Here is a 26,270-nt window from a genome sequence, read left to right as displayed (position 1 = left end):
ACAGAGGGTCAGGATATTTATGCTTTCTAGTCCCTGCCTGTCTGGTTGCCTGGAATAAGCTGCCTTCCTCTACCAAAGGCCTTGGCTCTTGTTGGAATGACTCCCTTCTACACTGAGGGTTTCTCTGGGTTCACGTAAACCCTTTTCTATTACATTCTGAGGCCCAAAGGTCATAGCAGTCTTCTGGTTTTGCTAGCCAGAGATGCTTGCTGTTTTTCTTTAACCCTACTTATACCTTGATAAAATAATATCTTCATGAAATTCTCTTAATCACCCCTTCTTACATGTGCCATCTATTTTCTGCTGGAACCCAACCCACATACCTTCTAAGGTCAAATGTTTCAAAATGTACCCTTACTATAGAGTACTAGCAAGTAAAACATAGTTATATTGAAACATATATCATATTTCAATGATTCTAATATGTGCCCCACCCCCCTTCCCACATGTGTTTCAGCATCTCCAAAATTAAGATGATTTACAAGTGGTGGGTTTTATTTTGCCACCAGCGAGGCAGTGGTTCCTGTTTCCTGGGGAGGTATGAACTTGGTCATTGGTGGTCACAGAATCCTCATTTTAATTGAGTTATGCTCATTGTTGGTACTACTTAGTGTTGTTTAAAATATTTTCGGAAAGTTTGCATAATGATTCAGCTCTGGAAACAAGTAACTGTGTACACAAAGGCACAAAACAGAGCAATGAGGCATAATTTGGATGTTGGTGAAGCAAATATTCATCTTGGCAGAATGGCTGCAATTTCATAGTTTTCAAGGGTTTTGTGGGATGTAAGAAAGAAAGAGCCCTTAAGTAGCTGGAGCTGTGTTACATGTGTTACTGAAATGTGTGCAAAAGAATTGCCTGAACAGAGCAAGAGATGCCCCTTAGGGCAGAAGGAGTTCTCATAGCCCTTAGAATAAGTCAATTTCAAAGAAGCAGGGAGTTGGTGTCACTGATTGGTGGTACTTTTTCTTTCTCAGTGATTCATAAAATAGTGATGTGGCCTACAGATTCTTAGATATCTCAGATTCAGTGAAACACAGTATTTCCTAGAGTGCTGTTTCCGGATTGACAGTTCATTTATCGACCTTAGTCCTACCTCTCTGTCAAGTTTACAGAGAAACAAATAAAGGGATAGCATTCATCCCCAGGCCGATGGAGGATGTGTTCCTCAACTTTCCCCCTCCCATGGGCACACATACTATAAAGGTTTTGATTTTGAGGCTTGATGAGGTGTCTCCAGAGCAGTGGTTCCCAACCTTTTTGGCACCAGGAACCAGTTTCATGGAAGATAAATTTTCCACAGCCTGGGAAAGGGAGGGTTGGTTTCAGGATGATTCAAGTGCATTACATTTATTGTGTACTTTATTATTATTTCATCAGCTCCACCTCAGACCATCAGGTATCAGATCCCAGAGATTGCGGACCCCTGCTCTAGAGGGATCCAAGGGCTCCCTGAGTGGCCTGGAGTGGAATGGAGAGGGGATTGTTGCCTGGGCAGACAGTGCTCCTTGGCTGAGGTAATTGAACCTTTTACCTCCAAGTTTTGGTGGAATAACTGAGGAGAGGACTTAAAATGTGATTCCAGGAAGAAATCAGGGTGCAGTCAAATGAAAGTTTAATGAAACAGGATCATGTGACCCAAGCAATGTCACTATTTTCCATCAAACTCCCAATGGCCAAGATCACAGTGTTTCATGGCCCTACTGGGCAAGCTGGAGGGAGTAATTTATAGCACTTTCTTCAAGGAGAGTTGAGAGGACTTAAACATACTTTTTCCCACAAATAAAAATAAACATGATCTTTATTATTTAAAGGTAATACCCTTTTCAAACATGATTTTCCCAGGGGCTATGTGCTAAAGGATGAATGGCTTAAGTGTGGATTGTATTTGTGAAGATGACTTTAGATCTCTGTCCTCAAAACTGAAAAAACAGATTGAGTAAAATCCAGAAGTCTGTTAATGGGCCATGTGCGTGAAGGTGAAACAGAGTCAGAAATGGATGGAGATGCTATTCAGCTCAGTTCAGTTCATTTCAGTTCAGTCGCTCAGTCGTGTCTGACTCTTTGCCACCCCATGAATCGCAGCATGCTAGGCCTCCCTGTCCATCACCAACCCCCGGAGTTTACCCAAACTCATGTCCATCGAGTTGGTGATGCCATCTAGCCCTCTCATCCTCTGTTGTCCCCTTCTCCTCCTGCCCCCAATCCCTCCCAGCATTAGAGTCTTTTCCAATGAGTCAACACTTTGTATGAGGTGACCAAAGTATTGGAGTTTCAGCCTTAGCATCATTCCTTCCAATGAACACCCAGGGCTGATCTCCTTTAGAATGGACTGGTTGGATCTCCTTGCAGTTCAAGGGACTCTCAAGAGTCTTCTCCAACACCACAGTTCAAAAGCATCAGTTCTTCCATGCTCAGCTTTCTTCACAGTCCAACTCTCACATCCATACATGACCACTGGAAAAACCATAGCCTTGACTAGATGGACCTTTGTTGGTAAAGTAATACCTCTGCTTTTGAATATACTATCTAGGTTGGTCATAACTTTTCTTCCAAGGAGTAAGCGTCTTTTAACTTCATGGCTGCAATCACCATCAGCAGTGATTTTGGAGCCCAGAAAAATAAAGTCTGACACTGTTTCCACTGTTTCCCCATCTATTTCCCATGAAGTGATGGGACCAGATGCCATGATCTTCATTTTCTGAATGTTGAGCTTTAAGTCAACTTTTTCACTCTCCTCTTTCACTTTCATCAAGAGGCTTTTTAGTTCCTCTTCACTTTCTGCCATCAGGGTGGTGTTATCTGCATATCTGAGGTTATTGATATTTCTCCCGGCAATCTTGATTCTAGCTTGTGTTTCTTCAAGTCCAGCGTTTCTCATGATGTACTCTGCATATAAGTTAAATAAGCAGGGTGACAATATACAGCCTTGACGTACTCCTTTTCCTATTTGGAACCAGTCTGTTGTTCCATGTCCAGTTCTAACTGTTGCTTCCTGACCTGCATACAGAGGCCAGTACAGTTTTTGGATATTTAGGAAGGGGAGGGGGAGAAAGTCAGTTCTCAGAACAAATTAGTCAGCTTCAATCTCATCAGCAGGATCTTTGGATTCTTTGTTCTTCGGTACTTCTTCAATGTGCTTGTCCTTCTCTTGCGAATGCTCCAGCTTGGCGGCCCTCTGCGCCTCTCGGTTCTCTTTGTGGCCTCCATCTTGTGGGTCAGCTTCTCTTCCGCCATTTTACTGAAGTTGTTCTCCTCTATCGCTTTCTGAAGCGCTTCTTTCTCACGCTCCGGTTTCTCAGCAGGCTGCTTCAAGACCTCAGCTTCATGGGACTTGTGTCTTTCTTCTACAGCTTCTAATTTCTTCTGAATTTCCTCCAGGGAAAGATCCTTCTTCTTAGGAGGGGGAAGGGGAAATCCTGGGACAGATTCTTTTGATCGAGGGCTGAGAATCAGCTCAAAAGCCTGGCTGAGGCACACTTCTCCGGTTCCTTCCCCTGGATATAGAGGAAGCCAAGGTGAAGAGAAGACAAGAAACTGGCAGTGTACTCTACACGATTCCCTGGCAAGGAAAACCCTCTTTCCTCCACTCCCAGTCTCCTGCCACCCAAAGCCGTCCGCACCCTGGGCCTGGAGGACTGGGCGGCTCTTGTGGGGTGTCAGCCTTCCGTGGGCAGCCTCACGAACACTGGGCAGGGGCGCTGCCCTTTCCGCCCCGCAGTCTGGCCCTCAGGTCGCTCCCGGGGGTGTCGCCCTGCCCCTTCAAACAATGGGGACCCCAGCGGCCCGCGCCTGCAGTGGGGCGGGGGAGGGTGGGCCTATGCCCCCTCCAGACTTCCTTCTGTAGTCACCTGCACCTCCCCTTATCGCTCTCCCCCATTTTCTCCCTCCCCTAATCCTGACCTGGCTCTGCTCTGAGAAGCTAATCCATATGGATCCCACTAAATATTAAAAAGCAGAGACATCACTTTGCCAACAAAGGTTCTTATAGTCAATGCTGTTTTTTTCAGTAGTCATGTATGGATATGAGAGTTGGATCATAAAGAAGGCTGAGAACCAAAGAATTGATGCTTTTGAATAGTGGTGCTGGAGGAGACTCTTAAGAGTCCCTTGGACAGCCAAGAGATCAAATCAGTCAATCCTGAAGGAAATCAACCTTGAATATTCATTGGAAGGACTGATGATGAAGCCGAAGGTGAAGTTCTAGGACTTTGGCCACCTGATGTGAAGAGTCAACTCATTGAAAAAGAAAAACCCTGATGCTGGGAAAGATTGAGGGCAGGAGGAGAAGGGGGAGACACAGTTTGAGACGCTTAGATAGCATCACAGACTGAATAGACATGATTCTGAGGAAACTCTGAGAGATAGTGGAGGACGGAAGAGCCTGGTGTGCTACAGTCCATGGGGTCTCAAAGAGCCAGACACAACTTATTGACTGAACACCAACTACATGGTTCACACAAAAGGTATCTCTGTCTTCTGGCTTCCAGTTGTGTCTGTTCAGTATGGAGTCCCAGCAGATCAGAGGAAAGGGATGAATGAGAACCAGCATTTGTTCCCAGGTTCCCTGCTGTTAGGTTGCTTGGATTGCTGTATCCATCCACCCATGAGTCACAGCTCTTCTCAAGATATGGCCTGTATACACTTTCTCCTTCTAGGCTCTATTAACTTATTTTTCTCCTCTTTAGGCCTAACACCTTGGCTACTAATAAGCCTCATGTTACTGTATTGTCCCTGTGGTTCCTCTTATACCTGTAGCTTTGTAAGTAAATGTTCCTTACAGTATCTTATTTTAAGTGTGCCATCTGCTTGCCCACAGAACCCTGATGGTTCCAGTCTAGATACTTCCTGTAATCTTTATGGGAGATAGTATCCTCTACAACAATAGAAAGTGAGAAATTGGGATTGCTCTGGTTCAGTTCCTCGGCCCTGAATTTCAGGAGATAAATGCAAAGATGTGACAATAGTGATATAACTCCCTGACATCTTTTGCATATCCCATGGTTTGAATAAGTAAAACAGCTTGATTTCAGGGGGTTTGGAGCTCTAGGACTGGGACAAGGAGGATGGATTATTTGGAAAGTGGTGTGTTTGTTTTTGTGTTCATCTGAATAAAAAAGTGATGTGATCATTTCCACATCTCGTGTTCTTTGGCTCCTCCAACTCTTCTCTGAATAGAAAATTGTAGATAATCTCCAGGCTTAAAATTAGTGTTAAAATCTTTTTCTTTTTTTGAGGGGGGGGGGGAGTTTCTTTTTCACATTGGGCCTTTAAATAATAATTAAACTTCCTGGATTTGGAATTTGGAGAGTTCATCTTTCCAAACAGGATTACATTTTAATGTTTTATAGTCACAATTGCAAGTGATATCCAAGAGAAAGTAAACTGCTGTGGACAGTTGCTGAGGATGTATACTGACATCTCTAGGGGGCAACATCCAAGCTTACTATTATGCAGTGTGCAGCCTGCACAACAGTGTACAGTGGTCCAAAGAGGGGACATAATCTCCTCTAGCACTAACGTAACAGAATTTAGGTGAAGTTTAACCATTGCCCACACTGCCTCTGGCCTTTATATATTTTAAACTTATGCCTTAACTTGAACGATCTGATTTACAGTCTGAATTTTGCTTTAAATTTAGCTCTTTCTATAGTATAGCTAAACATTTCACTTATAATGTTTCAGTGTTGGAGAGTACTCTGTGGTCAGTTTAATTTGGGGGCATCAGAATAAGGAGAAGGAACTCTGGATCTAGTATTTGGGGACCTGGATTCAGAACTTAGCTGGACATTTATGAACAGATTCTGTTAGGACTCTCAGAACCTCAGTTTTCTTAACTATAAAACAGGATTAGCTGAGGCTTTTTTTGGGTAGGTTTCAATGGACAAACAAGATTACATGTCTGAAAGAGTCTGATACACAATAAATGCTTAGTAAGTATTGGTTTACTCTGACAAGGCAAAGCTTGTAAAAATGAAATAGCTTCTTACAGTGCTATTATATGTGAATTTTTAGAAAGGAGAACCTCTCAGATGACGGTTTAGAAATGTCTTCATGTAATAAGAACTTTTGTGAGACTTAAGAGGGCTGTTTAGTGAAGCTGAGGGAGGCTGCCCACAGCATTCAGCTCCAGCGCTAGAAGCGTGAAGTCCTTAGATTGTTCAAAAATTGCTCCCTGGTTGGTGTTTTTCTCTCTGACATCATGGGTTGTCCTATCTAATGACAGGGCTGTCTGTGATGAGGAATTCCTCTTGTTTGTAAAACCTCCTTTGGTGGTTGGAGAGGTCAGATAGTTAGCGCTGGGTCTTTCACCTTTCTTCTGATTGGCAATGGCATGTTCCTCCATTTGGAATTCATCTCATCTATAGATGTAGGACATGGGGAGGTGATGTTTAGGTCAAAGTGTTGTCATTAATGCCAAGATGTTGAGGCATCCCCAGTGAATAGATGCTCTCAAACTCCAGAGGTCTGAGGTCCAAAAAGTAAAACTATTGGGTGAGATCGCTATGGATGGCCACTCCACAATGGACTCTTGTTTGCTGGCTTCCTGCTCTTAGCTCTTCCTGTCACATCTCTGGGATATTATTGTGCTTGGTGAGGGGATCGAGGAGTGGGAAGTGAAGCATGTTATAAAGTAGAGAGAGGTTTGACCTGCACCATTTACTCTGCTAATAGATGACTCCTGATTCTCTAAGCCAAACTTTTCCATCTTCTGTGTCCTAGGAACCAAAACAACTGAGGAGGATGGATTCCAATAACAATAAGGATATCTTACATTTGTGTAATGCTTTGTCCTCTGGAAAGCAGCTTTGCCTCTGTAATCTTACTTGACCCTCATGTAAACCCAATGAGGTGGTTTGGGAGGCATTATTTTCTTTATTTTATAACTGTGAAATCCAAGAAGATATAAAGTGTCTCGCCATGATCTCATAGTACATAAGCGATAGAATTCAGATCTCTTGGATCCTTGTCTAGTATTTTTCACATTACACTAAATCGTCCTGAGCATTTTTTTTGAAATTAAATGAATTTTAAATTATTATATGTGCCTATGGTTTTAAATTAGAAAATATTAAAAAAGATATAGAGTGGAAAATAATTCTTCCTCCCTCTCTCCTCAGCAATGTATTGATCCTTACTGGATACACTCACCATTCCCTCTTTCCCACGTGCTCCTTTGGTAATATTCTATGAATTTGTAAGTATAAACATATATCTTCTCCCTTCCTCCAGGGACTTAGAAAATAGACAGTAAGAAACATCATAGAAGTGAGCTTGGAGAAGTTAGTAATTGATCTCACTTGTGGTTTTATGAGAAATATAGATGATCTACGTAGGTTGCCTTTTGAGAGTCTAAATGATACATTTTAGCTTTTCAAATATAAAAGACAATTGCTTTGCACTACAGGTCTTGAAAGTAATGGAGACCGTCATTTTAAAGAAGTTCTTCCTTCTTTAAAATGAAATTTTTTGTCTTAAATGATTGTAATAATAATGGTCAGTAGTATTAAAAGATTCACTAAATGTGAATTACTCTTCTAATAATTTTTAATGTAATATTTCTTGTAATCATAACAGTACTGTGATAAAATACTGTGTATTATTATTATTATCGTCCATTTTCATAGCTGAGAAAACTGAGTCTCAGCAGGGTTAAATCATTTGCCCAAGGGCACACATAGAGTAAATGTTGGAGCTGAGATTCAAAGTCAGACCCCAAGCCTCACATTCTGAAAGCTTTTGTGAGTGTGAAGAAAAGAATTCTCACAAGTTGAATAGCTCCTGGGAATGACTCCATCAAGGATGCAGGCATGTTTGGATAGCTTGCCCTTTTCACTTCTGGCTTACTTCTGGTATGAATGTTGTCACTTAATCTTGGTCTTCTTTTGCTTTCTGTCCTGGGTCGGTTCCTTCTCCTGCCTAAGATTGTGCTTGAGGTTCAGGAATTTGGTTTCTGGTTCATAAGGCCATTTCCTGTCTTCACCCATAGTCTTCAAACCAAGGTTGTACAAGCTTTGTTGTAAGTATTCAACACTGTTTCTGGAACATAAAATCATTTAAATGGGACTTGAGAAATAGCAACTGGAGAAAGCCACCTGCTATTATGGAAATTTGGGCCCTTACATTCCGAGACTAGAGTTAGGTCTCCTGATGAAGCCTCACTATTCCCCGGTGTCGCTAGGTGTCATGTCTCCTGGTATCAAACCCTCTGAGACACAGGACCAAGTTGGTTTTTTCCGATCCTTTACATACCTGTGCTGATGTTCATCTCACCCCACCTGAAATTCACTAGGTGAGCTCCATACCCGGACTGATCCATAGCTTGTTCAAGGAGATGAGTCCTCTAATTGTGCACCTGGGTGGCATGTCATTGTTAAACTGCTATAGAAGTTTCTGGGTGGTGACTCCTTTTGCAATCCAATGGTTTGAGAACCACTGAGCAGCACTATGTATAATACCCTGTGTTCTGGTTAGCCAAGTGAGTGAGCACTGCCACTGGCTGCTTCACTGGGAGAATTAACGCCAGTGCTTTCATCTTATTTCTTTACAGTTTTGAATGCCCTCGTATATTTCGTCTGTTTGTACCTTTCACTTTTGTGGGGGGCAGACTGGTAGACATAATTGGTATTTGAACCTACTAAGATAGGTATTCATGTTACAAAGATGAAAAAAAGTTACCTGTGTTTTCAACCTTATGTGATGATATGCCAAAAAAAAAAAAAAAGAATCGATATATGTCATCTGGGGAAAACCCACAGACAAATAGCAAAAGAGAAACCTGGGAGTCAGCACACCATGCAGTCATGTGTTCACCTGAGAGCTATAGAAGGACTGTGTACCTGTCATCCATCCCAAATTGTCTCATTGCCACCCTCTAGGAAGAGGGCCTGTCATTGAATTGACATTCGGAAGTCTGGTTTCTGGGCACTTCATCTCTAGGGTCAGAGAACTGGTTATTTCATTGAAAAACTGAAATCATCAATTGAGATTTCTCTCTCTTGAGTCAATGAAACAATTTCCCCCAATACTATTGATCATTTCTGAGCATTTTTAACCTGTCAGTGGGTGCCGAAGATCTTTTTGCTCTATAGGGAAGAGGGTCCTTGTAGTAGAGAAGAGGGTCCTTGTGGTATTTTACTGTGAGTAGGGATACAGGCAGTGTGAAAGATTCTGAGATGTTGCTCCCACCTCCTGTAAGTGTTGCTGCATGTCATTGCAAACTTCCTTCCTCTTCATAGATAAGACTTCATGAGAATTAGCAGGGACACTGGAACTGCTTTTGATAAAAGGCCAAGAAGAGAAAGCTTTTCCAGGAGGTTCTCAAGGTATGATTTGAATACCATCCAGACCAGATCACCTGGTGCTTATAAAAACACTGACCTCAGAATTACTGAATCAGAGTCTCTAGAGGTGGGATTGTAGCATCAGAATTTTAACAACCTCCCTATGGAGTCTTAAGCATATAAAATTTAATAACCACTGATTTAGGGAGACACTCATGTTTAGCTTAATCATTAGGCTCTGCCTATATATCTCCACATTATCCCAAGTGTGCTAAAATGGAGGAATTTGTGTCAAGATAATACTGGCAGCAACGAAAGGCCTAACTAATCTGCCCAAATGTCCCCCCCACCAAGGCTGTCACTGTTGCTAAGTTCCCAGCTCTGGCTTCCCTCAGCTGCCTTCCTCACTCAGATGGTGCAAGTCCCCCTGTGCTGGGCTGAACTCTGCCCCGAGCCCAGACTACCAGTCCCTCCTGTGAGTTTATTCCTAGCAGGTTGCTGTCAGTGTGTACAGGCTCAGCTCTGGAGGTCTGACACACTTGGGTTGGGTCCTGCTTCTGTGCTTACCATCTGTGACTTTGTACTGCTTAAATTCTCGGACTCAGGTTCCTTTCTAAAATGGAGAGAATAATGTTGATGGTTCACACCTTAAACTATTGTGTCTGGACTAAATGAGATAATCCATATGCCTAACATATAACAGAAACTTGATAAATTCTAACTGTCATAATAGTAACACTAAATATGGAATCATGACATTTACCACTATCATTACTAACATCCCTGGATACAGAGGCATATCCTTGGACTTGAGCCTCAGTGTAAGTGGGGACCACTCAACCCAGTCCCAGGGCAGGGCAATTCTTGCCTCTTGGACGTTATCTCCCTTGGCCAGACACACAGATCCACCTATTATTTAACTGCCTTCTCAGTGCTTTTGTCTGGATCTGCCAGAGGGCACCCATGCTCACATGTACCAAGGTAAGTTTGCGACTTCCCTTCTCAGGCTGTCCTCTTCTAAGTTCCCTTTCTCAGTAAAAGGCACCAGAATCTATCCAGCTGCATAAAACCAGAAACCTGAAAGTCATTCTTTGTCCTGATGCCCCCTTACCCTTGTCTGGATCTCCAAGCTACTCTCACCCTACTCTGTTCCTGTTCTAGCTGGGGAGGTGCCCCTGCTTTGTGTCTCCGAAGGTTGACAACAGCCTATTGGTGTTGGTAGCCTTAATGCTACCATGTCTCAGGGCGTGGTCCCATTCTGTTACCCATCTGCTTATCAGGTGGAATTCCTGAAATGATCCATGTCCCTGATACTACCACTATGTCAAGTGTCACTGGTTCTCGGGGCACAAATGGAATTGGCCTTACCTCTGTTGGGTCTGGCCTATGATTAAGGATCCTTGCCTGCAATTCAGTACCTTTATCTCCTTTTGCTCTTATCAGCTTCCTGCTAAAAGTCTGCTGCCAGTTCAGTCCCATCTATACTCCTCCAGGCCGAGTATTCAATGACACTGCCTGGAAGCTGAGAACTAACTCTATCTAATTACAGTAGTTGTTAATATGGAACCTAGTAGGAAACCACCTGGGATTTATTATATATATGTATATGTTGTTATTGTTGTTCAGTCACTAAGCCATGTCTGACTCCTTGTAACCCCAGGAACTGCAGCATGCCAGGCTTCCCTGTCCGTCACAATCTCCCAGAGCTTGCTCAAATTTGTGTCCATAGAATTGGTGATGCCATCCAAACATCTCATCCTCTGCTGCCCTCTTCTCCTTTTGCCTTCAAACTTTCCCAGCATCAGGGTCTTTCCTAATGAGTCGGCTCTTCCCACAGGTGGCCAAACTATTGGAGCTTCAGTTTCAGCGTCAATCCTTCCCGTGAATATTCACCATTGATTTCCTTTAGGATTGATTGGTTTGATCTCCTTGAAGTCCAAGGGACTCTCAGGAGTCTTCTTCAGCACCACAGTTCAAAAGCATCAATTCTTTAGTGCTTGGCAATGTAGTTTTTGCTTTTTAATACACTGTCTATGTTTGTAATCCCTTTCCTTCTAAGGAGCAAGCATCTTTAATTTCATGGCTGCAGTCACCATTAGCAGTGATTTTGGAGCCCATGAAGATAAAATCTGTCACTGCTTTCATTTTTTCCTCTTCTATTTGCCATGATGTGATGGGACTGGATGCCAAGATCTTAATGTTTTGAATGTTGAGTTTTAAGCCAACTTTTTCACTCTCCTCTTTCACCCTCATCAAGAGGCTCTTTCAGTTCAGTTCAGTTCAGTCGCTCAGTCGTGTCTGACTCTTTGCAACTCCATGAATCGCAGCACGCCAGGCCTCCCTGTCCATCACCATCTCCCGGAGTTCACTCAGACTCACGTCCATCGAGTCAGTGATGCCATCCAGCCATCTCATCCTTGGTCATCCCCTTCTCCCCCTGCCCCCAATCCCTCCCAGCATCAGAGTCTTTTCCAATGAGTCAACTCTTCGCATGAGGTGACCAAAGTACTGGAGCTTCAGCTTTAGCATCATTCCTTCCAAAGAGATCCCAGGGTTGATTTCCTTCAGAATGGACTGGTTGGATCTCCTTGCAGTCCAAGGGACTCTCAAGAGTCTTCTCCAACACCACAGTTCAAAAGCATCAATTCTTTGGCGCTTAGCTTTCTTCACAGTCCAACTCTCACATCCATACATGACCACAGGTAAAACCATAGCCTTGACTAGACGGACCTTTAGGCCTGAGTGGTATCATCTGCATATCTGAGGTTGTTGATATTTCTCCAGGCAATCTTAATTCCAATTTGGGATTCATCCAGCCCGGCATTTTGCATAATGTACTTTGCATATAAGTTAAATAAACAGGGTGACAATATATAGCCTTGATGTACTCCTTTCCCAATTTGGAATCAGTTAGTTATTGCATGTAAGGTTTTAACTGTTGCTTCTTGACCCACATACAGGTTTCTCAAGTGAAAGGTAAGGTGGTCTGGTATTCTCATCTCTAAGAACTTTCCACAGTTTGTTGTGATCCACACAGTCAGAGGCTTTAGTATAGTCAATGAAGTAGATGTTTTTCTGGAATTCCCTTGCTTTCTCTATGATCCAACTAATGTTGGTGATTTGATCTCTGGTTCCTCTACCTTTTCTAAACCCACCTTGTTCATCTGAAAGTTCTTAGTTCACATACTGCTAAAGCCTAGCTTGAAGGGTTTTGAACATCACCTTTTTAGTATGTGAAATGAGTGCAATTATCCAGTAGTATGAACATTCATTGGTATTGCCCTTCTTTGGGATCAGGAAGCAAAGACCTTTTCTAGTCCTGTGGCCACTGCTGAGTTTTCTAAATTTGCTGGCATATTGAGTGCAGTACTTTGACAGCATCATCTTCTAGGACTGGAAATAGCTCAGCTGAAATTCCATCACCTCCATTAGCTTTGTTTGTAGTAAGTCTTCCTAAGGCCCACTTGACTTCATACTCCAGGATGTCTGGCTCTAGGTACGTGAGCACACCATCATGGTTATCCAGGTCATCAAGACCTTTTTGTATAGTTCTTCTGTGTATTCTTGCCACTTCTTAATCTCTTCTGCTTCTGTCAGGCCCATACTGTTTCTGTCCTTGGTTGTGCCCATTCTTGCATAAAATGTTCCCTTGATCTCTCCAATTTTCTTGAAGAGATCTAGAGTCTTTTCCATTCTACTGTTTTCCTCTACTTCTTTGCATTGTTCATTTAAGAAGGTCTTCTTATCTCTCTTTGCTATTCTCTGGAATTCTGCATTCAGTTAGGTATATATCTTTCCCTTTATCCCTTGCTTTTCACCTCTCTTCTTTCCTCAGCTATTTGTAAAGCCTCCTCAGACAACCGTTTTGCCTTCTTGCATTTCTCTTCCTTTGGGATGGTTTGGTCACTGCCTCCTGCACAGTTTTATGAACCTTTGTCCATAGTTATTCAGGCATTCTGTCTACCAGATCTAATCCCTTGAATCTATTCATCACCTCTGCTGAATAATCATAAAGCATTTGATTTAGTCATACATGAATGCCCTAGTGATTTTCTCTATTTTCTTCAATTTAAGCCTGAATTTAGCAATAATGAACTGATGATCTGAGCCACAGTCTTGTGTTTTGCTTACTCTATGGAACATCTCCATCTTTGGCTGCAAAGCATATAATCAATCTGATTTCAGTATTGGCCATTTGGTGATGTCCATGTGTAGAGCTGTGTTGTTGGAAATATATATATGTATATATAATATATTCCCATATAGAAGTGGGACTATCATATATCATATACCAAGATATTAATGATGGTTTTCTATGAATGATCTGATTGTGGGTTTTAAAATTCTTTTCTCTCTTACTTTTTTGGTTTAATTTTCTCCAATGAATATATATATATATATATATATGGCTTCTGTTATAAGAGAAAAGTTATTTTTAATTTGAAAATACATAGCAACTCTTTAACAATTGAAAGTAATGGCATTAATTCCTGGTTCTTCATATTAAAATTCCCATGAAAAAGAAATAATTCAGATATAATATCACTTGGCTGTGATTAGGGAAGAAAAACTTTTTAGGTTCTCTGAAGGAGGTAAATGTTATTTTTATCATTTGGCCTTGTTTTCTTTTCATTGCCATATGTGCAGCTCCAAGGAAAATTTATCTTGGGATGTTTGAACTTCCGGAACATATCCTAGTTAGAAGAAATAGGCTTAGTCATTAGGAGGCCTCAGGGGCTCAGTGAGAATTTGAATATGTCCCCCATTTTGGAAGACAGGCCTGTAATAAGGACATGGCTACTGTTGTCTTGGGACCTCATTTGCAAGACTTTCGTGTCAAGCCTGCAATGTGGATGGGGTTCATATGCCAAATGTGTATGATGAAAGATAACAGACCCAAAATAAATCAGGCAGCAGGACAAGTTTTGAATTTTAATGCATATTAAAAAAGTTACCCCGTGCTGGGGCTGCATTTCAAAGAGAGGTTGAAAGATAAAGGTAGGTATTTGAAGGTCTGTTTACTAGGTGACATTGTTACAATGCAGTAAAGATTGCTAACAGCTGCCTTGGACAGTGACTACTTATTTAGGGACTCACTCACCATGAGTTTATTTTTGAATCCACGGAGTGTTTGGGTTAAGAGCATGGATTCTAAAGTCAAATTCTGTGTTTGATGCTGTTACTTTTTGAGTGACTTTGGATAAGCTGCTGACCCTATCTATGCCTCAGTTTCTTCATCTATAAAACAGTGATAATAGAATCCCAAAGAGTTACTGTAAGGATTAAATAAATTAATAGGTGTGAAGCATTTAGAATAATCCTTGGCACATGCTTAGTGCTATATAAAGGTATTGCTATTCTTCTTTTTCGTCTTCTTCTTTGGGGGACAGGATAGATGAGGATTTGCTGAGGTCACAATATGGCTGATGTTGTTTGGCTGAACCACAAGTCATTCTCAGTCTTTTTTACACTTTTCACCAGGGGGCAAGAGAAGATAGCATTTGCTCTTCCATTTAGGGATGGCCCTAAACACAGTTCTAGCCAGTAGGGCATCCTTGAAAGTCGATGGGACAACTTCTTGGAAAGCTTTTGCTATAAAAGAAACCACTCAAGGTGGCCCCTTTATTCTTGCCTTGAACCTGAATGTGATGTCTGCAACTACAGCAGACACTTATCAGCCATGAGGTGGCAAGCAAATGGGAAACCAAGAGAATCTCAGGGATACTCTCACATCCTAAAGGCTCATGTACAGTAAATTTGAAAAATCCTCTCCTCAGATATTGACTTACTGGATTCATTTTTGTTAGGCAACCTTTGGGCATTTACAAAGGCTAGGCTTTGTATTAGTCGCTATGGATGCAAAGATGTATAAGACTACTTTGCTCAATGTAATGTAAACTAAATTACATTCTGTTTGTAATTTCAGTCCAAGGTGGTAATTGCCAATAAATAAATAAGGTATGCAAATGGTTAAACTAGTGTGGTAGGTGAAGAAACTCTTCCTGAATTGAAAGTATACTGCTAAAAAAAAAAAAACAAAACAGAAAGTACACTGCTAACTTGATTCTGTGGATGTTCATTCTATGTGAAGGTAACATTTTAAATAATATTATGCCCACTTTGGTAACATTTCCTGATAGCATAGTTTATGGAGCTAATTCTATAAAGCCAATTCAATGCCTTAATCAATTTTATATTCAGAATTGTTAAAATAACCCATTATTTTCCATTTTCATTGGTATTTAATCAAAATTATTTTCCTTTGGAGAAATTCTTTTTCATGGGAAATTTACAGAGACAGTTTACCAGTTTGCAGTTGTTGCATTGTTTTATTCTGTAGTCATTATGTCAATCAAGCCCAATTTGCCTGTTTAAAATATTAAAGACCCAAATTTAGTCAAGGATTGTTGACTTGTCTGTCAAATTTAATTCTTAAAATTTTTACCATGCAAAATTTTAGTTGTGGCTAGTTTCACATGCTTGTGATTATTTTTCACAGGACAATTTTTAGTTTTCAACAAAGCAGCAATTCTTCAGTGTTTTTTTTTAACAAAAAAATTCTGTTAGAAGTTTTCTATGAATATTTTTTACTTTGTCAGTTATTTTTAGTTGATTATTTCTACCAGGGATATTTAGCATAAAATTGATCAACATTAAATGTTTATGTATATATATTTCTAAGCTAAAATATGAGAAAATTGGGACTATATTTCTCTGCTATTCTTTTCCAGGCTTATCTTTTAGGCAGCATTGACCTATTGATTTGAGAATTCAGTTATTCTATTTGTTTCAGATCACTTTACATGCTGTGTACAGAGAAGAGCACATAGAGATGCCAAAATGGTGTGGGTCAGAGGAGGGGAGTTAACAGAGAAGGGCAGTGAGGACGGGAGCAAGGTGGCTGTGGCATTGAGGGGACAATGGGAAGGAAGCGTGGATAGTGAATTGTACCGCTAAGCAGCTTGACTAAAAAGAAGAGGAGAAATACAGTCAGGAGCTAGAACATTTTTAGGATGGTGAGGACTTGCTGGGTAGAGGCTAATGGAAAGATCTCAGTGAAAGAACAGGACCAAGGGAACAAATGGAGAGGTAGCTTTGAACTGGAGGAAAAGAGATAACGATCAGTGCAGGATAGGGAAACTTAACACCTTGATTTTCTCCGTGAAGCTGGAGGCAAAGTCCTCTGCTGGGTGCCAAGAGTGGTTGAGGGCTGAGTTAGTAGGGGGCTGTGGGAATAATTGCCTTGGCTTATCTGGCAGGCTTTCCCACCTCCTTCTGGCAATAACACTCTCTTCATTTGGAAACTCTTCCCCTATGGGTCATGGGATTTTGCATGTGACCCCTGTCCCTCGCCTAGGGAGTGAGTCTCCATTAGCTGGAGAGAGGGACAGACAAGGAGTCCTGGGGCATCCTCCAGCACTATAAGATGACAGAGATGAGGCAAAGGTTCTGTGCTAGGGAGACATCTTGAGATGATGTATGTTGTGGAATAAAGATGAAGAAAGTGAAGAAGGAGGGAGGGACTAACTGTGTACATGATGCTGGAGGCTGTGTAAACTAGGACTGCACTGATTTTGAATGTGGCAAGGTGAAGGTCATCAACTTTGACAAGAATAGTTTGCTGATGAGGTGGTGACTAAAAGCTGCATTAGAGTGGGTTGGAAGAGGAAAGGGTTGAAGAAGAGGAAGCATAAGTAATCATTTGGAGAAAGAGAGATGGAGCAGTAATTAGAGGAGGGATGTGGATTAAAGGAAGATTTTTGATTTGTTTTGACTTAAAAGAAAAGAAATATTACAGCATGCATATACACTGGTGGGAATGATCCTATAGAAAAGGAAAAATTGAAGATGTAGGACAGGGAGGGACTAACTCTAATAGCAAAGAGTCTGATTGTCAAGTGGAGGGTCTGGTTTTTGGATAGAATTGGGGACAGTTCATTTTCTGTCATTGAGATAAGGCTGAGTACATGGTACAGATGAAGCCAGGTTGGTAGTTACTGATAGCAAAATGAGGCAGTTTTATATTGATTGCTTTTAGTTTCTTAAGTAAGAAGCAAGATAATTAGCTGTGGGATTAGTTGTGGTAATTTCCTAGGTTAAAGTGGGCAGTCAATTTGGATAATGTGAGGAGTGTAAATAGATGGACCACTGGATTTGGAAAACTGAGGTCATTGGTGACCTTGACCAGAGCCTTCTCTGGGGCAGTTTGTAGGGGACAGGTGAGTGGTGTTGGGGCTGGAGAAGGAACAGGCTCACCAGTAGCTTGAGCTTTGTGCGGCATCGCTGCGACCCTGCTGAGGCCAGGATTCAGACTGGAGGAGGTCGGCTGGCCTCAGTGACAACGGTGGTTGATGATATTACCAGTAAGAGAAACTGAGGAAGTAAAGATCTTTTTCTGCTCTGGTTCCTACATTGTACCATATAAGCCTGGTTCTTTGCCTACATGTACGGAAGAATCCGCACCCTAGAGAGGAAGGGTGCTGACACCCAGAGGAAGGGTAAAGTAGGCAATGGGGGTAGAAAGAGTTAGGGGCACATCACTTGAACTGCTGGATCCAGCCATGCTCCCACGGTTTTCAAGGTGTAAGATAAACAAAGATCACCCAAATGAAGACAAGCAAAGGCTATGTATTCAGAGCGCTTATGGCAAAGAAGTCAGCCACCAGTGTTTGTATTTGGTAGAGAGTCAGGGTGGGCAGAGGAGTGGGAAGGCTTTACCGTGGAAACTGGAAAGGCTTCATGTGTGCCCTACTGTAGAGATTGCTGGCTTAGAGAAACTGGGAGCAGGTTAATGAGAAGCAGGGCATCCTATTTGATTGGTTAGGGGAGATATCTGATTTTCTCTGGTTGGTCCTAAGTTGAAAGCACATTCAAGAAATTAGGGAAGTTGGAACTTATTGACCAAGTTTGTCCTGAGCTGATTGCTGCAGAGGATGTGGTTTGGCTTCCTGGGTTGGTTACTACAGAGACTGTGGATCACAGTTCTCCTTTGATACATGGTCTGACCATTGTCCATTTATATATTCAGTTTCTCAGTCACTATATATATAGTCTCTTTTTGCTTAAGCTGGTTTGTGTTGAATATTTGTATTCTGTGATTACGAGAGTCCTGACCACTACAGAGAAGTTTGGGGAACGACAATTTGGAAATGAGCTTGGAGGTTAGAAAGCTGGGAGATTAGAAAGTTGGCAGGGTAAGTAAAACAAACCCCAGAGATGATAAACACCACTTTTAAAAATCTACTTTTTCCTTTTGAACCTTTTATTTTGTATTGGGGTATAGCCATTAAACATCTACTTTTAACCAGGACCCTACCTGTATCATCTCATTTAATCTTCAAAAACGCTGTGATATAGGATTATTTTCTCCATTTTTCACATGAGGAAATGGACTCACAGCAGGAAAGTAGGTTGCCTCAAGTTTTACAGTATCAGAACCAAGGATTCAAACTTTAAAAAAAACCTTTTATTTTGTATTGGAGTTTAGCCAATTAACAATGCTTCAATAGTTTCAGGTGAACAACAAAGGGATTCAGCCACACATACACATGTATCAAAAGGGAAAGTGTTAGTTGCTAGGTCATGTCTGACTGTTTGTGACCCCTTGGACTGCAGCCCGACAGGCTCCTCTGTTAATGGACTTCTCCAGGCAAGAATACTGGAGTGGGTTACCATTTCCTCCTTCAGGGGATCCTCCTGACCCAGGAATTAAACCTGCATCTCCTGCATGGAAGGCAGATTCTTGACCATCTGCACCACAAGGGAAGCCCATACATGTGTTCATTCTCTCCCAAACTTCCCTTCCACCCAGGTTGCCACATAACATTGAGCAGGGCTCCATGTACTACACAGTAGGCCCTTGTTGGTTGTCCATTTAAAATATTTCAGTGTGTACATATCCAAGGGATTCAAACTTAAGTCCGCTCTTCTGAGGTTCAATGTTTTTGCCCTCAGGTTATGATATTTTGTATAAAATAGGAAATGGATTTTCCTCCTTCTGGGTACCATGAGACTCAGAAAGACACCTATGGATTTTTTGCTTGTTTGTTGTGTCATATATACAGGACTTCTATGAACATGTGTTAACACATGCCTTGTGGTTGATTCATTAGTAGACATCTATTTTGTGATCATGACTTTATTAAAAGCAGTTGTGATATGGATGAAAAGTTAATTTTGAGACAGTTTTTTCTCATCTCCATCATATCATTTTGAAATTCATAGTGTTTAAAAATGGGTTATTGATCTTATCGATGATTGTGATAGATAATCCTTCTATCTGAAGAATGAAAACTGATCTTTAAAGCACACATCTTAGAACTCAGAAAACATCATGTCTTGATTTTAGTAGGTATGTGTTAAATACAAACAGCAAGAAAAAGTTATTAGGGTAATAATTTTATTATTTTATTGTATTACTGAAGGAACACTAGGTAGGAAAGTTATTTCCAAAGGTGAAGAAGAAAGTCTGTCCCTTGAGAAAGCTGTGGGGCAAGAAGAGAAACAGTCTTTATGGGAGTTGAAGAATTCATTAGAACCAATTAGAAATTGACTGGCCTGATCTGAGGGCTTCTCTTTCCACTAGGACTAGATTACATGGCTTCAACCAAGAAAGAATCTATAATTTTTTTTTCTTTCTTTTTTTGGTCTGCATGGGTGATTAGGATATTTACTGCTTTCTTGATCTGGGTGGAGTAATTAAAACAAATCCATCTTTCCTCTTATGTAAGATCCTATCCAGAACTCTAGATTTTTCTCTCATTCCCCACCCTCAAATTTTTTATATCATTCTCCCTTAGAAACTGTGGTAAAGCTAATATGGTCATTATAGGAAAGTGATAAAATTATCAGTATCCCTAAAGAAGCACTCTTAGTCTTCAACACGCAGAGAATTTTTCTTTTAGTGTTTGTGTGTGTGATGGATTTAATGTAGCTTGGTACATCATACATTCTAGGAAGGGGAGAAAAGATGCTCCTGGAGGGATTACAATGATTGGTAGGGTAGATACAGATCCTCAGGCTTTGTGAATTTGCTGTAGTCTATCATGTGTGAGTTTGGTTAACACCTCATTAATTTATTAAAGCCAGAGAACAAAAAACTGAATAAAATAATGGCTGTGTTCCCAGTCCAGTCTCCTGCAGATGGCTGAGTGAGTCTAGTAAACAAAATAAAACAAAAATCAAGGGTATCATTTGGCTTGTCTGCTGATGGTAGCCTCTAAAGTTTCATATTGCCTTTTTAATGCCTTAGAATTGGGGCAAATAACCAGCCAGGGTTCCTGCAGTAATTAGTATTGGTTTCAGCAGCTCTCAAAGCAGCTATTTTGTGATAATGGATAACCAAGTAGACCTCTGAGCCTTCCCTGGATCCTGTCCTCTTAACATCACGGTGGCTTTTCTTGGGGAGATTTTTTATCTGGTCCATATTAGAGAAAAAGATATTTTAGAGGTTATCATCAACAGACAGGCCAGATGATACCCTTCATTTTTGTTTTATTTTGTTTGTTCAATGGTTACAAGTGACATGTAAGCTTTCATGTATAAACATCCTTTGATGTAAAGGTTGAAAATTGATTTTTTTCTTGACATAAACACTTGCTTTAAAAATTATGAATTTTTCCCATACATAAGCTAATGTTGGTAATGTAAAGACTAGCAAAATAACACTCAAGTACTCACCACTCAGCTTAAAAGCTAGAACATTACTGATGGATATTAACCCTTCCCATGTAAATCTCTCCCTAATCTCATTTCCTTTCCATGCTATGTACCTTCCCTTCCCCCATGAAACCACTATCTTGAAATGTGTGTTGACCATTCTGTTGATCCAAAAATATATATATGTTTCTACATCTGTGTTATCTATGAACAAAATGTAATTTAATTTTGCTTTGGAAATGTTTTACATAACAACATTTATTCTTATATAATTTGCCTTCCCACCTTTCAATATAGTGTTGGGCAGTTTGTATTTGCTTGTAAATAGTTCTGGGATGTTCATATCAAGGATTGTGAGTTTGGTGAAGGAGCAGCAGTAGATACACAAATTGATTGTGTCTTGGGAAATAGAATTTGTAAGAAAAGAATTAAGGTATTGGGCTAATGCATATGCAAAGTAAAAAGTGGCTGGGATATCATAAAAACAATGCATTTATAATGGATTTTTATATAAGACTCTAGATAAATAGAGCTGGAGTCAAATCCTACCTTCACCACTGCAGGGGGATTCCTGAAGAATATTGTTATTATTATTTTGCCTTTGTAAAATGTGGTGCTAAGTGCTAAGTTGCTTCAGTCATATCCAACTCTTTGGAACCCTATGGACTGTAGCCTGCCAGGCTTCTCTGTCCATGGGATCCTCCAGGCAAAAATATTGGAGGGGTTTCCATTTCCTCCTCCAGGTTGGAAAAGGTAGGGTGAACATCATTCTGAAAAAGTTTAGGTTGAGATATTGGATATATACTGGATTTGAATGTTTCATTCTGAATAAGTAAAGCAGGACCAACCTCAGATATCTGCCCTGGAAAAGTGTTCAGACTGAAAAGTCTTCTGTTCTGGGGTCCTGGTGGGGAGTGGGAGATGAGACAACATGGGAAGGGGTGGTGATGATGAGGCAATGAATACGTTTCTTGGCTTTCTCCTTGACCTTTTTCCCTTTTCAGAAGTGTGTTGTAATAAGACCTCAATTCAATTGGTCTTGGTGGATGAGTTAGGGAAAATTTGAATGTACCTCAACTTTTGTTTCTTTGGTTAGTTCACTGAGATTGTTTGGAACAGTCACATACTTGTCTATGTAATCTTGCCCTTTTTAAGACTTAGATTCTTCTTCTGTAATGCAGAGATCCTATCCAGACAAATGAGAAGGTGAATGCAAAAATTCTAGGAGCAATGCTGTGCTGATAGTTGCGCTATCATTGTTACTACTATATTGCAAGTACTTGTTTTGAAAGCTCAATTGAGGAGTCACTGAACTATGGGAGTCTTCCCTGACCTTTCTCTCTCCTCCATTCCTCTTCTCATATCTTCTTTGGAGTTTAAAATGTTTCTAGAGGACTTACAGAGAAGGCGATGGCACCCCACTCCAGTACTCTTGCCTGGAAAATCCCATGGACGGAGGAGCCTGGTAGGCTGCAGTCCATGGGGTCGCTGAGGGTCAGACACGACTGAGAGACTTCACTTTCACTTTTCACTTTCATGCGCTGGAGAAGGAAATGGCAGCCCACTCCAGCATTCTTGCCTGGAGAATCCCACGGACGGGAACCCCTGGTGGGCTGCAGTCTATGGGGTCACACAGAGTCGGATAGGACTGAAGCGACTTAGCAGCATCAGCAGAGGATTTAGTGTTTTTTTAGCATTTACAGTTTATGTCAGTTATAGTACAAAACTTACTTACTTGTCTTTCTCACTAGCCTGTGAGGTCCTGTATCCAACCATAGGGCCAGAACACAGAGCTAGTCAATAAATTTTGCTGCATGATTGGACTAAAATAAATATCCCTTAAGATGTTAATATTATATTTACTAAATACAGTAAATATTCAGTCAAGTAATTCTCATTTTCAGATAATTTATTAGCAGCATTTGTTAACAGTAATTTGTGTCTATGACTGTTAATTCTCTTAAACTCTCAAACCAGAGAGCATCATGGGAAATACTGGTCTTGAGTCACCCTGAATGGAGAGCCAAAATACAACTTTGGACATAACACTTTGAAAATATATATTGCCCTTAAGGACTGACTAAAAACAGAACAATGAAAACAAAGTAGAGCTCAAAACCCATCCCTCAAGTGAAAACATCTGTCTAAAATTTTCAAAAGTCTGAAAGTTTTAAAATTTATGTTAGTTTAATTGAAAACCCATTAAATAAATCTGGGGAAAATCATCCTCATCTCTGGTAGAACTGCTTTCATTATCATCAACCCAAAAGCTATAACTGTAAATTGGAGGAAAATTTCTTAAAATTCTTAACAAAAGAAGGCATTTTAAAACCATTTTTGGCCATCATGTTCACAAGAGCTTGGACTCTTCCTTTTTTTTTTTCTTAAGAACAGAAAAGTGAAGTTTGGGGTAGTTAACAAATATATCCAAGAAAATTTTCAGGGGGACAATTACAGTTTCAGGTTTTACCTTTCTTGTTATTTACTTATTTGGCTGTGTTGGGTCTTAGTTGTAGCACATGGGATCTTTCCTTGTGGTGCACAGGCTGGGTTGTTGCGGTACATGGACTTAGTTGCCCTGTGGCACATGGGGTCTAATTTCCTGACCAGGAATTGAACCCATGTCCCCTGTATTGGAAGGCTGATTCTTACCACTGGACCACCAGGGAAGTCCATACCTTTCTTAATTTAACTGAGAAGTTCTGGTCTGTTCTAGCGTGCAGAGGCCTTCAGACATTGCAACACTTGGCGTGTTTTTAGGGTTCGTATCTCGAACCTTCAGTGGTCATCATGCTCTGTGCATGTGTGCTAAGTTGCTTCAGTTGTAGCCAACTCTTTGCGACCCTATGGATGGTAGCCTGCCAGGTTCCTCTGTCCATGGGATTCTCCAGGCAAGAATACAGGAGTGGATTTCCATGTCCTCCTCCAGGGAATCTTCCTGGTCCAGGGATTGAATCAAGGTCATGAATTAAAGTTAAAATGGTCTTTTGAATTAGTAATTGCCATTGTATGAATTTTCTAGCATGTAACATCACAGTCCTTTCACATAGGCCCATTCTCCCTTTTGTGGCTAGTTTTCTCTGCTCATTCCTGAGACTGGCCTCAAGCAGGAAGAAGAGGAGGCGGAACCAGTCCAATCTAGGAATGAGTTTGCATCCTATTTGTGGGCATGGAGTGTACTGTGAACTCCAGAAGAGTCAGTGAGTTACATGAAGAATCAAAACAGTCTGTTTTTTCACAAAACATACCAGAAGCGAGACAAGATCCACTGAAGAATAACAGTGATAACTGGCCTCTGTCATCCGGGGAGCTCAAAGCATTCATGGCCACTTACTCACCAAGCCGTGTGCCATGCCTGTGATATATGTATGTCTTGTTTAAAGATTAAGAAGCCAAATTTTAGCAGGTTTGACCCAGTGACTCAAAGAAAAGCAGGGGAATGGATGAGAACACATGCTTGGTTCTGAGTCTTCTCACTCAGATAATCATGGTATGGAATGGACGGTTGAGAAGTGACAGCAGGCATTACCATTATCTTTATGATTTTGGTTGGCCACTGTTTTGAACAATGGGGATTATAGAGAATGAGGAGGCAGTTTCTGCCCTAGCTGCTGTTTAGTCACTAAGTCATGCCCAGCACTTGCGATCCCATGGACTGTAGCCCACCAGGTTCCTCCGTCCATGGGATTTTCAGGCAAATATCTGTCCTAGAGGTGCTTCTGAGAGCTTTGCTTTACCTACAGAAATACGTAGACAAAACTAGCATAGTCTAAGTGCAAAATAAAGAAATCAGGCAGGAAGTTCAAAGGAAGAAAATGTGTCTCAGGCTGAGGCAGTCAGAAAAAACTTAGTGGAGAAAGATGTTGAGTTGGGACTTTGAGGAAAATGGGACTCTGCATGAGGAGACATGTGAACAGGTGAATTTCAGGTTGAAAGATGTGAGGGGAGTTGTAGGGGTGGAGGGGACGGTTGCCTGCCCTGGGGTGTAACTACAGAGAGGCAGGTATAACTTTTATCCAACTGGGTTAGCTTACCTACCAACCAATCTCAAATCTGCCTCCTGGAAGGCAAGGACCCTGGGATGTTTATGAGATAAAGCAGAGTTATGGGGAGGTGTGTGTATGTGTGTGTGTGTGTGTGTGTGTGTGTGTGTGTGTGTGTGTGTGTGTGTGTTCTATCCTGTTTAACTCTGTGACTCCATGGACTGCAGCCTGCCACCCTCCTCTGTCCATGGGATTTTCTAGGCAAGAATACTGGAGTGGGTTGTCATTTCCTACTCCAGGGGATTTTCCCCACCCAGGGGTTGAATCTGAGGCTCCTGCATTGGCAAGCAGATTCTCTATCATTGAGCCACCTGGGAAGTCCCCATGTGGGGGGTTGGGGAAAGCTAATTGAAGAAAAGAAGAAGGAAAGAGAATCATCATTCTGCACAGGGGCAGCTAAGCTACGTGCTTCTTCCTGGGGCACATGTGGAGAAATGGTGGCATCATCACCTGAGGGTGGAGGTGTTGGCCCTGTGACATCAAGAGGTCACCAAGGGACATTTGTGCAAGCCCAGTTGGAGGGTTGCTGAACCAATCCTAACCAGCATAAGCTTGAGGTAGACAGTGCTGACTCCAAATTTCTGAAAAACACTGAAGGTAAAGTCGCTCAGTCGTGTCCGACTCTTTGCGACCCCATTGGCTGTAGCCTACCAGGCTCCTCTGTCCATGGGATTTTCCAGGCAATAGTACTTGAGTGGATTGCCATTTCCTTCTCCAGTGGATCTTCCTGACCCAGGGATGGAACCTGGGTCTCCCACATTGTAGACAGACGCTTAACCATCTGAGCCACCAGGGAAGTCCTCAGAAAAATACTGAGGCAAACATCTTTTTATTTATGAGGCATGAAGTTTGGAAGATGTTACAGTTTTTATAAAAAACAACTTGAAAGTGAAGGCAGGTTATAGATGTAATGGATCTAATTGATGAATACACTCAATTTCACCACCTTTAGCAAGTTTGCAAAATCCCCACAATTACTGATCAGGGAACAAGCTCTGACTTCTTGGAGGTATAGTTTCTTTTGTGAGGTGAGTGTCTGACCTTGCCCGACCACCATCCCTCTGATGGTTAAGATGACCAGACTGAGGTTCTGCCTCATCTGCTGGATATTTTACTGGGCAGGATACCAATTTGAGAAGCAGTGCGTCTCATTGCTTCCTTGTCCTGCGGGGTGACCTGCTTGTCCCTGCTTACAAGAAGTGACCTGATGCAGACTGGGACAGTACTGTTTTGTGAAAACGAAAGGAAGTATTTTAAGAAGGAAGAATGGTTAAGGTTTTGAGGG

At 41.3% G+C, this 26,270-nt stretch overlaps 1 pseudogene; it reads right to left on the bottom strand.

Moving 5' to 3' along the window:
- Positions 1 to 3,030: 3,030 nt before the first annotated feature.
- Positions 3,031 to 17,565, bottom strand: LOC138421957 (stathmin-like; annotated as a pseudogene).
- Between the last annotated feature and the right edge of the window lie 8,705 nt (positions 17,566 to 26,270).

The sequence above is a fragment of the Ovis canadensis genome, chromosome 16, assembly GCF_042477335.2.
Source record: "Ovis canadensis isolate MfBH-ARS-UI-01 breed Bighorn chromosome 16, ARS-UI_OviCan_v2, whole genome shotgun sequence".
NCBI classification, from domain to species: Eukaryota; Metazoa; Chordata; class Mammalia; order Artiodactyla; family Bovidae; genus Ovis; species Ovis canadensis.
Note: the sequence above shows the minus strand (reverse complement) of the source record. Positions and strands in the feature narration are given on the sequence as shown.